Here is a 13186-nt window from a genome sequence, read left to right as displayed (position 1 = left end):
TAATAAATATGTATATGCATATTTATACATGCACACACAAATCTATAACATATGCAAATAAAATAAATAACATAAACATTTATTTCCAAACTCACAAAACACCCTTTTTAAAGTTCAATTTACAATGAAAGTGCAAAATTACTCTCCACACTTACTCGTCATTTTTTCTTTTGTGTTTCTTAATGTAAGCATGCATATAACATCCACTTTTTGTTTTCCTCATAATTCATTAGCTATATTAATGGTTTAAGATTTTGTATGTCCATTATTTTGTTATTTTTTTTTAATGGTTCCTAATTGTTTTTGCCCTTTATTAAACCGCAAACATAGGATGCGTCTTTAATATAAGGCCTTTACATTGGAAGCATTTTATGGTCGACTATTGTGAATTCTTTTATAGGCCTTATTTATATTTTTTTTTTGTGGAATGAATAAATCTACACCTCTTTCTAATAATGCATTTATACAAAGTGAAAATAGCTTATGATACCACCCTGTGTTCTTTTTTGCTTTTTATATGTTAACGTAGGCATCATTTGTGGCTTAGTAGTTCATGTGCATTTGTGGTTTTTGGAATTGGACATCTACATTGAAATATTAATGGTGAGGTGCTTGCTCAAATAGACCATGATTGGAGGGGTTTTGGCTTTGAGGTTGGTTTTTGGCATTTACCTTTTTTTATACATCTGTTAAACATGTTAATTTATTTGAGTTTTTTCATATGAATATATATAATAAATAAACAAGTAAATCAAATGATGTATGATTGCTTTAGCTTAACTAGATGTTATCTTGAGTTTGAGTTATGAGTATTCAATTATATTAAATACTTGAAAGGAAAATTTTATCTCAAATTGATCTTATTTAACATAATTACGTTTTTTATTCCTAAGTTTTTCTTTTTGACAAATTTTACATCTATTTTTTTCTTTTTTGACGAATTTATCCTTTTTTTTTAGCAAAATTTATCCCAATTTTTATTCTTATTATGAGACAAATTAGACGAAAATAAAATATGTAAGTTTTTTAAGGAATTGAGAATAAAATATGTCAAATAAATTTATTGAAAATAAAATTTGTCAAAAATTAAAAAATATGAATAAAAATACAATTAAGCCTAGTTTTTAATTGAAGTGGTAAAAAATAAACTTGATCTAAACTTAAATGACTAAACAATATTTAAAATTCTCAAAAACAAAAAAATATTTAAATCTTATATTTGGAGTCTAAACGATGAATTCCTTTCATGTATAGGTAGTCATATTCGTAAGGAAGTCAATGACTTAGTAGATAGTTTTGCTAAACTTGACTTATCGTTAGTAAATGATTGTGTATTCTTCAATTTTATCCTTGATTTTGTTGTAACCTCCTTATCGTTAGTTCCAAGTAAAAAGTTAATTGATTTGGGTTTTGGGTGGGGGTGTTTCTTCCCCAGTTCATTCAAAAAAAGAAAAAAATAGAAAAAAATCTTCTACACTAAAGCAAAACAACTCACCATTTTAAGGTCAATATCTCATTTTAGTTCCTATAAAACTGCTACCAAACTGAAATTGACAGTAAAAAATTGTAAAAAAAATATAGACTTGAGTTTTGTAACATTTTTAGAGGATCTGAATATAATGTTGTTAGAAGATTTTAGAAAAAAAATGTTGCAACGTAACTCTAGGGACCAAAGGGTAGTTAAACCTTATTTTTATCATAAATTATAAATAAATAAACATAAAACGCAAGGGGGACTACTGGTCAGTCATACTCTCCAGAAAACGTATGACAAAAAATTCTTTCTCGGAAAGAATCTGCAAATTTTGCGGTGTGAATTTTCGTTTGCAGAGAAGAAAAAGATGCCTTTGAAGGTGTTAGATGCGACAGTGTCGAGCTTTGATGGGGTTTTTGACAAGTTCCGATCAGAGGCTCCAACAAACAAAGCCAATCTCCTCCTCTGACCCAGCTGGTGCCCTGGTCTCTTTCTCTTCTTTCCCTTTTTCATTAACTGCTTCTCTTTTTGCTCTTACCCACATCAAATTTTCTTCATTTGTTGTTGTTGCATTCACCCAGTTAGCAAATGAGAATCGTTTGATAAAAAGTCGGACGACTCAGATTTTATCTTAAAAAAACTTTCTCTGATTTAATACTGTGTGAGAGTTCGAATTTGGTGACTGCACCAAATCCATTTCGAATCTTGCATAAGATTTCAGGGAGAATTTGGCTATACCAATGGGAATTCTTTTCTGACATAGCTTAAGAATTTGGGGGAAGGAAGGGTTTTTTCTATGCCAATATAGGGGAAAACAAGTATATTTGTTAACTTGTGGTGGGAAGGAAGGGTTTTATGAATGCTTTAATTTATTTCTTTCATTCTATGGTGGTGAATGTAAATTACCAATGAAAGTATTATATTAGACAAGAAAAAAAAAAGGTGAGATTGATATTGATTACTGTTAGAATTTGGTTACAGTTAGAGAAGCATGACTACTTTATCAGAATCCATGAATATGATTTGTTTTTCCCCTTCTTTTTTAATATTTTACTTTTCCTTCTTAGATTGTGTGAGAGCTGAACCTGTGATCTACAAGAAGCTGGAGGCTTCACCTGATGACATTGCACTTTTGAGAGCTTATGTTGGAGATAGACCAACATGGAGGAATCCCCAGCATCCATGGAGGATGGATCCCAGGTTCAAGCTCACTGGGGTGCCAACCTTGATCCGTTGGGAGAACAACACCGTCAAAGGTCACTTGGAGGATCATGAAGCTCACATTGAAAGCAAAATTGAAGCTCTTGTTGCTGACAAGTGACAAATGATTGCCAGTGCAGTGTTATAGTTGGTATCACATATAGTTTAAACAATGTATGATTTACTCTTATCAGCAATTTGTCCCTCATACTTGTAACTTTGTTGCTGAAGCATATAATAAATGATGAGTACCAATGGTGACAAGGGAAGTCTATAAATCAATGGTTGGTTCTTACATTGTGATTTTATATTTGTCTGTGGTTTTGGGCATCGTATTTTCTGGCTAATCCTAGATAATGTTCAGCTTGCTGTGTATATAACCGAAGTCAGCATGAATTTTGCACCAGATACCTGTGGTGATTATGCAGACTGAAAAATAGTTTACTGAATTTTGATTGATACTGCCTAGTTGAGAGCAAGAACCATATTTATAGCCTGTGTGGGCTAGCTTAAATTTTAACTTTTTGGCTGTTTTTCAGAAAAAAAATGTTTCTGCCAAACATGCTGCTTCATTTTTCCTGTACAGTCACTAATTTCATCCCCTCCAGAGTCAACACAGAAAGTTGGGTCAGCGGTAAAAAATGTTAAATTCAAACACACTGATGAGCTTAGATAAAAAAATATTATCTCATTGATTATTGAAGATGCTTGTGCTATGTTGAACATGATGAGCTTGAGTTACATCATACTAAATCTATTCATGGTTTTGAATTGCATGGAAATCCTTGAGAGCCTAAGCAAAACACTATCACAGACCCATTGAGAAGCGAAGGCAGGCCACTTGGCTAATGGAGCATCATCCTTTATCTCCCAATTTTTGTATTGTATACAACCCTACTAGAGGGTTTCTGTTACATGACCTTCATTCATATTTGACATAAATTATACGTCAAAGACAAGTATAAATAAGTCCTCGTTTTCATAAAATGCTAGAAAACAACTAAATTATATGTCACACTTTATTATTAATTGGATAAAAGAATCAGACCAAACTACAAGGTGGAAAATCAAATTTAATCCTTAATTATGTTCTTTTTTTGCCAACTATATATGGATTAAATAAAACAAAAGTCAATCATTATAGATTAATATAAATTAAACAGAATATACATGCAAAACAAAGTGACAAAAACCATGTCTTCTAGCTGGTCATAATTTGACTGGTGTCTGCTATACACATTCAACTGCATTTCCGTTCTGTGCAAGAAACCCAACTGCAAAATCAGTATAGAAAATTTGTGAGAACTACCTTTTAACATGTGGACAAGCAAACAAAGACATTTCAAACGATATTTTGGGTTCTACAGTAAGTGTATCCTCTAAGCAAAGAAGCTTCAAGTTAAAAGCATTCTTCAGAGAGAACTTTTATTTACATTCTTCCATTTTCTTCTCATCCCTGGATTTCTCTAGAGAAGGAATATGATAATGGAGTATCAAAATTGAAAAGCAAAGGCATCAGCATACAAGGCACAAAAATATCAGGAATATTGAGTAAAGTGACTTTAAACTTAAGCACATATTTGAACAAAGCTAAACTGCCTGTTTGGTACCACACCTCTCTGCCATTGACGCGTCAAGTTGAAGCAAGTAATACTTGCTTTCATGTTATTTTTGCCAATTTGACGTGAATGTGTATGAAAACATGGATATTCACCATAACAAATCCAAACATGCACAAAATCTACAAACACAAGATTTGGGGAGGGAGCAGGGCAAGGCTCCTCAAGTGCATGATGATATTAACACCGATTAAATTAAACTTTCTCATTTAAATATTGTATTGGTAGAATTTAGAAGTCACCCATGGTATTATAAAGAATACAAACTCCAAATCATTACACAAGTCTTGTGGTGAATGTTGCATGGATATGAGTACAATACCGATATCGAGTATATATATAGTTGTACTTGTATGATTCAAATTTATCGTTTTCATTTCATTCACACAATAAAAAGAGTTTTCACGATTTGATTGAGTAGTAGGGAGAAAAAATGGGAAAGTAAGAGCGAGGGGGAAGTCCCTAATTTTAACCAAAAAAAAGCTATCACTTTTATGGGGAAAAAAAATCTGACTAGCACCCAAGAATACCTAGCCATACCTCAAACTGCACTTAGTCTCAGTTAGAGTTATACCCCAGCATACCCTCTTCAAATAATTTTCATGCCAGGTACAACTTGCAATGAAATACCCATGCTTCAGAGGTACTTTTATTCAGATAGCTATGCCAATAAACCAATTTATTTTATGCTATACACCGTTTTATCTAAAGAAAATTTGTTATGGGTGTCTTGAATAATTAAATATTTATCAAGAAGTTACCATTAAAATTAATCAGAAAGTCACAGTTTTCCCACTCAATTAGTTTCTATTATCACAGCCAAAAAAAATGATTTTATTATCAGCCTCAAGTTGTAAAAAGTATGGAACTCTTACCTATATACATAAGGACCAGCAGCAGACGATTAGAAGGAACATAATGAAAATATCAACCTTGAGCATTTGAAGGCATGGTGGCCAACTCCAAGCTGATGTCACCATAAGATTGTTCTTGTTGTACACAAACAAGTTTCTTAGTCTTCAAAACCTGTAATTGAACTTCAACATCAGTCATAAAAGACAAAATTCACGTGTTACGAAAAAAAAGTTGGGGGGAGGGGGACTATAACTGTTCACAAGGATGCTTGCTTTTGAAGAAAGCATTATTTGTAGGACTTGAATTCAAATATGATATAAAAATATATAAAATTGTACAATCAAATTTACTACATATTTTTCAACCAAAATTAGCAGAACTAGATCTGTAAGCAGGATTCAAAGCTATATTTAGCTTGATCACAAGATATCCAAACTTAATAGGTAGATAGACTGATAGATATAGGGATTGTATCTAGTGAGAAAGCATTTTTTATAAGAGTGAGAGGAATAAATCTTAGCTATACAACCACACTTGAATAGTCAAAAGCGATTAGTTTAAAATGTCATGCAAGTCTTTAAAAATATCACATGACTTGGATGTTTTAATCTTGTCCATTTGTGGTAAGGTCTAATGGTAATTTTTTTTCCTCTCATTATCACAAGTCTTTGGACATTATTGAGATTCTAATACATGGATGGAAATATTTCAGAACTCAGAACCCACCAATACTTCAAAGAACATGAGAGCAGCTGATATGTCTCGTTTTCCCTTCCAAGATGTTATTCAAGATGATTGGAGAAAGTCTTTTCACATATTCAGCTGCATGCCTGGAATTACATATGTGAATTGTGAACAATAATGGCAATGTTCAGACACTATAGAACTACAATGAATAAGCAAAAAGTACTGTGAAGAAGCAAAAGGACATAAAAAACTTATACATGGTATGAATTAGCACGTTCTAACTTCTGGGAAAAAAAATACAACATGAAGAAAATGGTTTTAATTGCTAAGATTTCTTTGAGGATTTCCTTACCAATCACCGTATAATTCTTCTAGTCATATCCGTTTACCAGAAAATAATTATGAGAACATTTTCATACTTGATCTTGCTTGTTATCTGATGTTTATTATTTGACTCTAATGCATGTGTCTTATGATGTATTAGAAGAACAATCTTTTCGGGCCCATGGAAGAGGGAAGAAAGGCAGGCAACAGTTCCTGAGGAGCAGAGTACCTGACAAATTCACAATGTGCAACTCCCTAGGTTATTTGTGTAAAAACAAACTATTAGAAACACCCAGAAATATAGTGTTAATAAAAAAGGAAAAGGAAACTGCATAATGGAATTTAATTTGTAAAGTACAACCTAAACCTATCACAATGGCATGCTTCAGAATAAATAATGATGATACTTGAACATTCTATCCTACATTCAATTTTATTAGTGCATTACTATTAAGTCTAATTTTATTAACTTCAGTTACTGACATCAGAATTATCAGAAATAAATCAATAATTAAGACCCATAATAGTTGTTCTTCACATCAAGGGAGGAGCAAATAGGGATAACTGCAGAGTGTTTATAGCTATCTAATTAGCAATATCAACTGCTTCAGAAAAAAATAGTTTACATAATATGAACAACATGAACAAAAGCAAGCATATTCTATGCTAATATAGAGAAATGGATAAGTACCAAGTCCTTTCCGACAATTTGGCACTTCAACTTGTACCTTGTGAACCTGCATAAAATACTCGCGTTATCTAATATCTACTATAAATCTGATGTCAATAATAGAAACTGACCATCTAGTATCGTCTAAGCATCATATAATACAAGCAATGCAACAATGAATAAGTAAAAAAGGGTATTTCACGAAAAATCAAATCGTAGATGACAATGAAATAGAACCTACTGGCTGGTGTGTTGTTGTCCATTGTCAGGAACTGAAGCTCCTACAAAAACAAGTTTGACAAGCTATTAGAGGCAATGCTTTAATTCAACCATTTTTAAAGAATAGAAGGCAAGATTACTAACAACAAATTTTCTACTCCCCAACAAGAACCAAAATCACGGATGGTGGAAATATACTAGGCATAGGAGAGGCAAATATGCATATATATATATGTGTGTGTGTGTGTGTGTGTATAACTATTGCTAATAGACACACCAAAAGCAAAACCATATATGTGAGATCATGTAGAAATACGAGGTTGTGTGCTATTGCTCCTAGTTTGAAAAATATGTATTTGAATTAAAATGTGCATTAAGTCCAAAAAAACTAAAAAACTGTTGATTGAAGCACTGAACTATTGAAAAGGTTCAACATCGTATCACGTATACATCAATATCCATCTTAGGGAGTTAAAAGTTACAGATTTACATTTACCCTCCTCACATATTCCTTCTACTAAAAAAGTTATCAAAATAGGCGCTTTATACTGAAAGGAAATGTGATGTGATTAATCAAGAGAGACTATATGAAAGCATTCATAACGAAACCTAAAAAGCTTACATCAGTAGAATTGATCAATTGAGGAGTATCTGAATCTGATGTTTGCATTCTCTCAGCTGGCGTTTGCATATTCTCTGATCTGTGAGCACCAGATGACGCTGCTAAATCCAATGTCTTCATAGTCAAGTCATTTCTTTTATCAGCGCTCATATAATCATCTTCAACCACATTGTGTGCTGGGACAGTGGGAGGGGGAGTGACAGCAACATTAGAAATGTGTTCAATTTCCATATCAAATGCAGTGACAAATGGAGCATCTATTAGCTCTCCAGAGGTTTGGTCAGTGGCAGTTATTGGCTGATCTTCAGGGTTTTGGTTAGTTGGAGAAAGAGTTCCAGCCATCGTAGCATCTGCATGATCTTCCTCAGGGATGACCAAATGAGGTCTTGAACGTACATATTCACTTGTGGATAAGTCCAAAAGATCCTTGCCAGTCCCTGAACACAGCTATAAGTTTCAGATCACATGCTGAAAACAGTTCAAAGGTACCACAATATGCAAATAAAAGATAGAGACTATCCTACCAGTTAACAAAGGTTGATTAAAAATGTGTTCTTTTCTTTGACTATTGTTCAATTTCCAGGTACCCAAACTAGAAGAAGGAACATCACTTCTGTCTCTCTTTTTCTCACTGACATTCGAACCTGATCCCTCCTGGACAATGACATGATCTCTCGTCACAAAAAGAGTGGCCAAAAATGCCAGTGAAGGACCACTCCTTTTTCCGCCTTATATCATGAGTGTTGTTAAGTGAACTACTCATGAATCTACAAAGACATTAACACAAGCATAGAAAGAAGAAGAGGAATGACTTATAACTATAGTCTATGCAGGTAAGAACAATAATTTGCATGAGGAGAAAACAGTTCAACAAAATAAACAATATCTTAAACACTAGGACTGTGATATTCAGCACCCACAACGTTGCTCAACGAAGATTGGGGATAATGCTATCGGAACGAAACAACATGTCATCAGATAGGTTCATAAGCCCAAAAAAGGAAAGAAAAACATTAACACAAGGCAAGCTTACTCCTCTATCGGTAAAGTCGCACCAGAATCAAGCAGCACTTTTGTAGGCGAAGAATCCATTGTTATGTCCTAAGAGCCTAAGCAGGTACAGTAAATGAAACAAATTTTCAAATCCAGAACGACATTTATTATTAAAAAGAATGACAGGAGTTACAGAAAGTTAACATCAAGGGAATTAAGCTGCCCCTCATCGTCAAAAGGTACAGTCACGTAATAGTCCTCTGTGACAGGAATCGGATCTGCATCACGACGAGAAGAAGTGTTAAAAGGATCCTTAAGTTTCATGTTCTCACAAAACTTAAAAATGAAGACAATGAGTGCATAATGAAATCAGTCCTTGAAAGATATTACAGAGTGTCGTTCCAATTAATCCCAGAAAAATGGAAACACCATCAACACTCAAGGTCCCCAAATGTGCATTTCTTTGATAAAATGAGTCCTCACACCAGTAACCTTTCATTCATCAACAAAATACACATACAGGGACTAACTCAACTAACTCAAGGACTATAAACATATTTAGTTAGTGAAACACTATTTTGGCCCTAGGAGATTTGGCATCAGTCACGATTGCCTTTATAAATTTAATCTTTTCCATAGACTAAATTGTTGGCATGCATTTTCATCTTTCAGATACAGAAACAATGATTTTTCATATCTTTCTAGGACTAACCATAATTTAATTTTAGAACCTTGAGGGACTAATTTAATTATTTATTTTAACCAACACAGCTTATCCCATCATATATATAACCTGTTAGTGTGATGCCTTCTAGATTCTTCAGGTGAAGATCCTCATCATTCCTGAGACACACACCCAATTATCAACACTTGCAATACAAATTACGCTTTACACCACAAAAACTCAAAATAAAAAAGAGAAAAAGCTAACAAAACATCACCCGTTATCATCTATTTGCTCGTGGTATATGTTGAGAGTGGACCCTTTTGCGCCAAAAACGACTGTGTATAGAACATGTTCTTCTTCTTCTTGGTTTTCTTCTCTGTGGTTCTTTGTTGTTGTTGGTTTGTTCTTGCTTGTTAATGGGAGTGATAAATTGGAAAGGTGCGTAAATAATGGGAAATATTTGACGCGGGAAACTATGGAGTATGAATTGCAAGAGTGAAGTGGCGCGGTATTGTGGCATGCTCAGGTTTCGTGTTTTTTTTTTTAAAGGACCTTACTTCTTTGCATGGTTAGAAGTGATGTAGGTCCCGCCACGTTCAACGTGGAAGCAGCTGCTGTGGACTTCTTTTTATAATTTCATTGGATAAAATATGGTAGAATTCAAATAAAAAATTAAAAGATAAGATAAAAATATGACAATTTTTTATATTATTGAATATTCAATAATGTTTTAGATAATATCTTATCTTCTAATTAGAATGAATCAAATAGTATTAGAATGAATTTCTTGTTCTAATTTTTTATTCTGTTATTGAATCATAAATTATTTATGATTTTAAGCTAATTTGATAAAAGTTAATAAACATATCATAATGGAGGATGGAGGGTGATATAAGGTTTCATCCAATCATAAATTATTATTTAAATTATTTTGAGATAATTATTTTAAAAATCAATAAATTTATCAATATATGATTGATGATAATTGTGTAAAAAAATTTAAACTAACAATAACAATGCATAATCATTTTTTCTTCTTCTAATTTGTATGGCATGGAGAAAAAAAAGGAAGTTGTTTAGGAAATCAAATGATGAGAAAGCTTCGGATATATTTTCAGTGAGGAGAATATGCAAAGATGTTTAGGAATCAGCACGGTTTCGGGGAAGGAATATGTATCAGAGATTTCAAAGGTGTTTTCGTGAAAAACAGATCACTACTCTTTCAGATCCAAGAGAAGCTGAAGCTTGGGGACTTCTCCAAGCTATAACCTGACAATGCAGATACAAGCAATTCATGTGGAGAATCAGACTGCAAGGTCCTCGTTGATAGTCTACACTCGATTCAACATGGTTTCTCTTAATCTCACAATATAGTTGATAGATTTAGAAAGCTATTGAAATTAACCCCAATCTCATTGGTGAGTTTTACTAGGAGACAAATAAACCAAGTAATCCACTCTCTTGCAAAGGCTCTTATGTTTCAAAATTGCACCCAACATTTTGATCATGTTCCAATCTGTATTTCCAATCTTATTTCTATTGAAATGAAATAGTTTTATTTGCCTAAAAAAAATCAGCATATATACTATTTTTGCTCGAATAAGCTATGGATACGTGGTTTCATCTTTCCTTTTTACCTATTAACTTGTTGGCATAAAATCGGATCACCCTCTCAATTTTTATGATGAATTGCAATCTTATAAGAAAAAACAAAAAAATATAACTGTAATATGTGGTAAATTAGATGTTTAACTTTAACCTAGTATGGAAGCAACAAAATATGAAAAAAAAAAAAAAACAATTTCAAAACCATGTTATTTATATATGGCTAAAATGTGTAATTCCATGATTAAAATTTAATCATGCATCATAAAGATTTTAACCATTTAGAAAAATTATTTTTTAAATTTAAATATTATTTTATTGTAATATACGTTTGAATTTTTTGGTCAATTCAATGACAAATAAGTTACATTTTTCGGTGGCTCCATCCTTAATTTCCAATCAATCCTATATTATGCATTCAATGATAGATATGGAGATTTTTAATGACATCATGAATAAAGAGTTTTAAACGCAAGCATCATGAGTTTCTAATCGCTTAGAGTTCTACAACGTTTCTTAAATGCAAGCCATCATGAATTTTTTAATCAAAACTCATAATTATATAAAGATTTATTGCAAAGGAAACAAACCTACACAATCACAATGGTTGACATTGATTTATGTTCTTTAATTGTCAAATAATTTATTATTCGAATCTTGATTCATCCTTAAATATAAAATAAATCTTATTTAAAAAAATATCTATTATACATGTAAAAAAATACCTACTGCCTTATTTTTCTTCCAAAACTATCAACACCTATCTCCTTTTATATTCCAAATCTACCTTCCCCTATCTCCTTTATATATATATATATATTGTAAATACATTTTTTGATCGAGACAGTTACGTTTTTTTAATTAAGTTTAGAAACTGATTTCCTAATATAAAAGTTGTTTATTATTCGAATGGTGCATGAAAAATGTCCCTGCATTAAATTACTGATATTACAATAATTTGGATTTTATTTAATCCAATTGAATCGGTTATATTTTAAGAATCATGTTTTAAGGAGTTAAATAAATATATTAAATTTAATGATTTGAAAAAACTAATAATTTGGTGACATATTTTTGAATTAATTTTTTTCAACTAATTCTAATTAAATTATTAATAATTTTTTGTGGGAATTGATTTTTGACATAATTTGTCATAATTTAAGGGATTGAATACTTTTCACAAAAAACATTGTTCAAATAAGGTAAAAAATACTTTTAACACAATTGCATAAATTCCCATTATTTAAATAATGTTAAAAAATACTTAGAAATATGATAATTACAATCAATCCTCTATGGAATCCTTATTTAAATCCTCAAAAATCCCGCAACATTAAATTTGGTAATTTTTTCATAAGAATCAAACTCATATCAAAGAATTCACAACTCATGCACACTACATCCTTGATGTTAAACTTAAATTTGACTCATTTGTGTAAATCATGCCTAAATTCATATTTGTATTACTCTAGTTAAGTAAATAACTTTTAAACTTAAATAATTTATCGATAGTTTTAATTGATTTACAACGTTAACCTAAACTGTAGCATACGAGTATTACAAATTAAATGACTATTTTGTTCTTACTTTTCTTTTTTAAGAAAGGATAATCATATTTCATCCATGATAGGGAATACAATTTGGAATGCAATTAAAAACATGTTAGCTAGTAAAAAAAATCTAGACTCCATTCCTTGTTAAGCAATGAGTGATTTGATTGGCTTGTATAAAACTAACTAAACAGTTTTGGAAACAATTCAGCTTCACATCATCTTTTAATGATATCCCCAAACTCATTGTTCATGAAAGATCTTGAGTTGAGACAGTCCACCACTTGAACAAGTGACTCTTTCTTAAACACCACGAAAAATGTATCTTTATATAAATGCCCTGTAAAACCGTGTAAGGATTAGGCCGATTAATCAAACATCTTAATTGCTGGCCCCTGCTATTGGGAAAATATTTATATCACTTACACCACAATGTCATGAAGTAAGGTACACAGAAGCAATTTTACAAATTTTCATGGGAGAAATCACGTTATTCAAATCTTCTAACTGTAGCCACTCTCAGCACAATCGCATTGACGATTATCTCTTTTGAGAGTGAAAACATAGTAAGCATGCATAACTAGAACGACCCTTATTAGTTAGAACAGGTATCATGCATGACATGAGCATATCATATCATATCATATATATAAATAAACCCAAAACCTTAGTGATATTCCCAACATAGTATATAGCAAAAG

At 31.9% G+C, this 13186-nt stretch overlaps 1 pseudogene; it reads left to right on the top strand.

Annotated features, from left to right (window-relative positions):
- The first annotated feature begins 1713 nt into the window (after positions 1-1713).
- On the top strand, positions 1714-2984 carry LOC114423883 (annotated as a pseudogene).
- Positions 2985-13186: the final 10202 nt, after the last annotated feature.

This window comes from Glycine soja, chromosome 8 (assembly GCF_004193775.1).
Source record: "Glycine soja cultivar W05 chromosome 8, ASM419377v2, whole genome shotgun sequence".
Taxonomy (NCBI): Eukaryota; Viridiplantae; Streptophyta; class Magnoliopsida; order Fabales; family Fabaceae; genus Glycine; species Glycine soja.
Note: the sequence above shows the minus strand (reverse complement) of the source record. Positions and strands in the feature narration are given on the sequence as shown.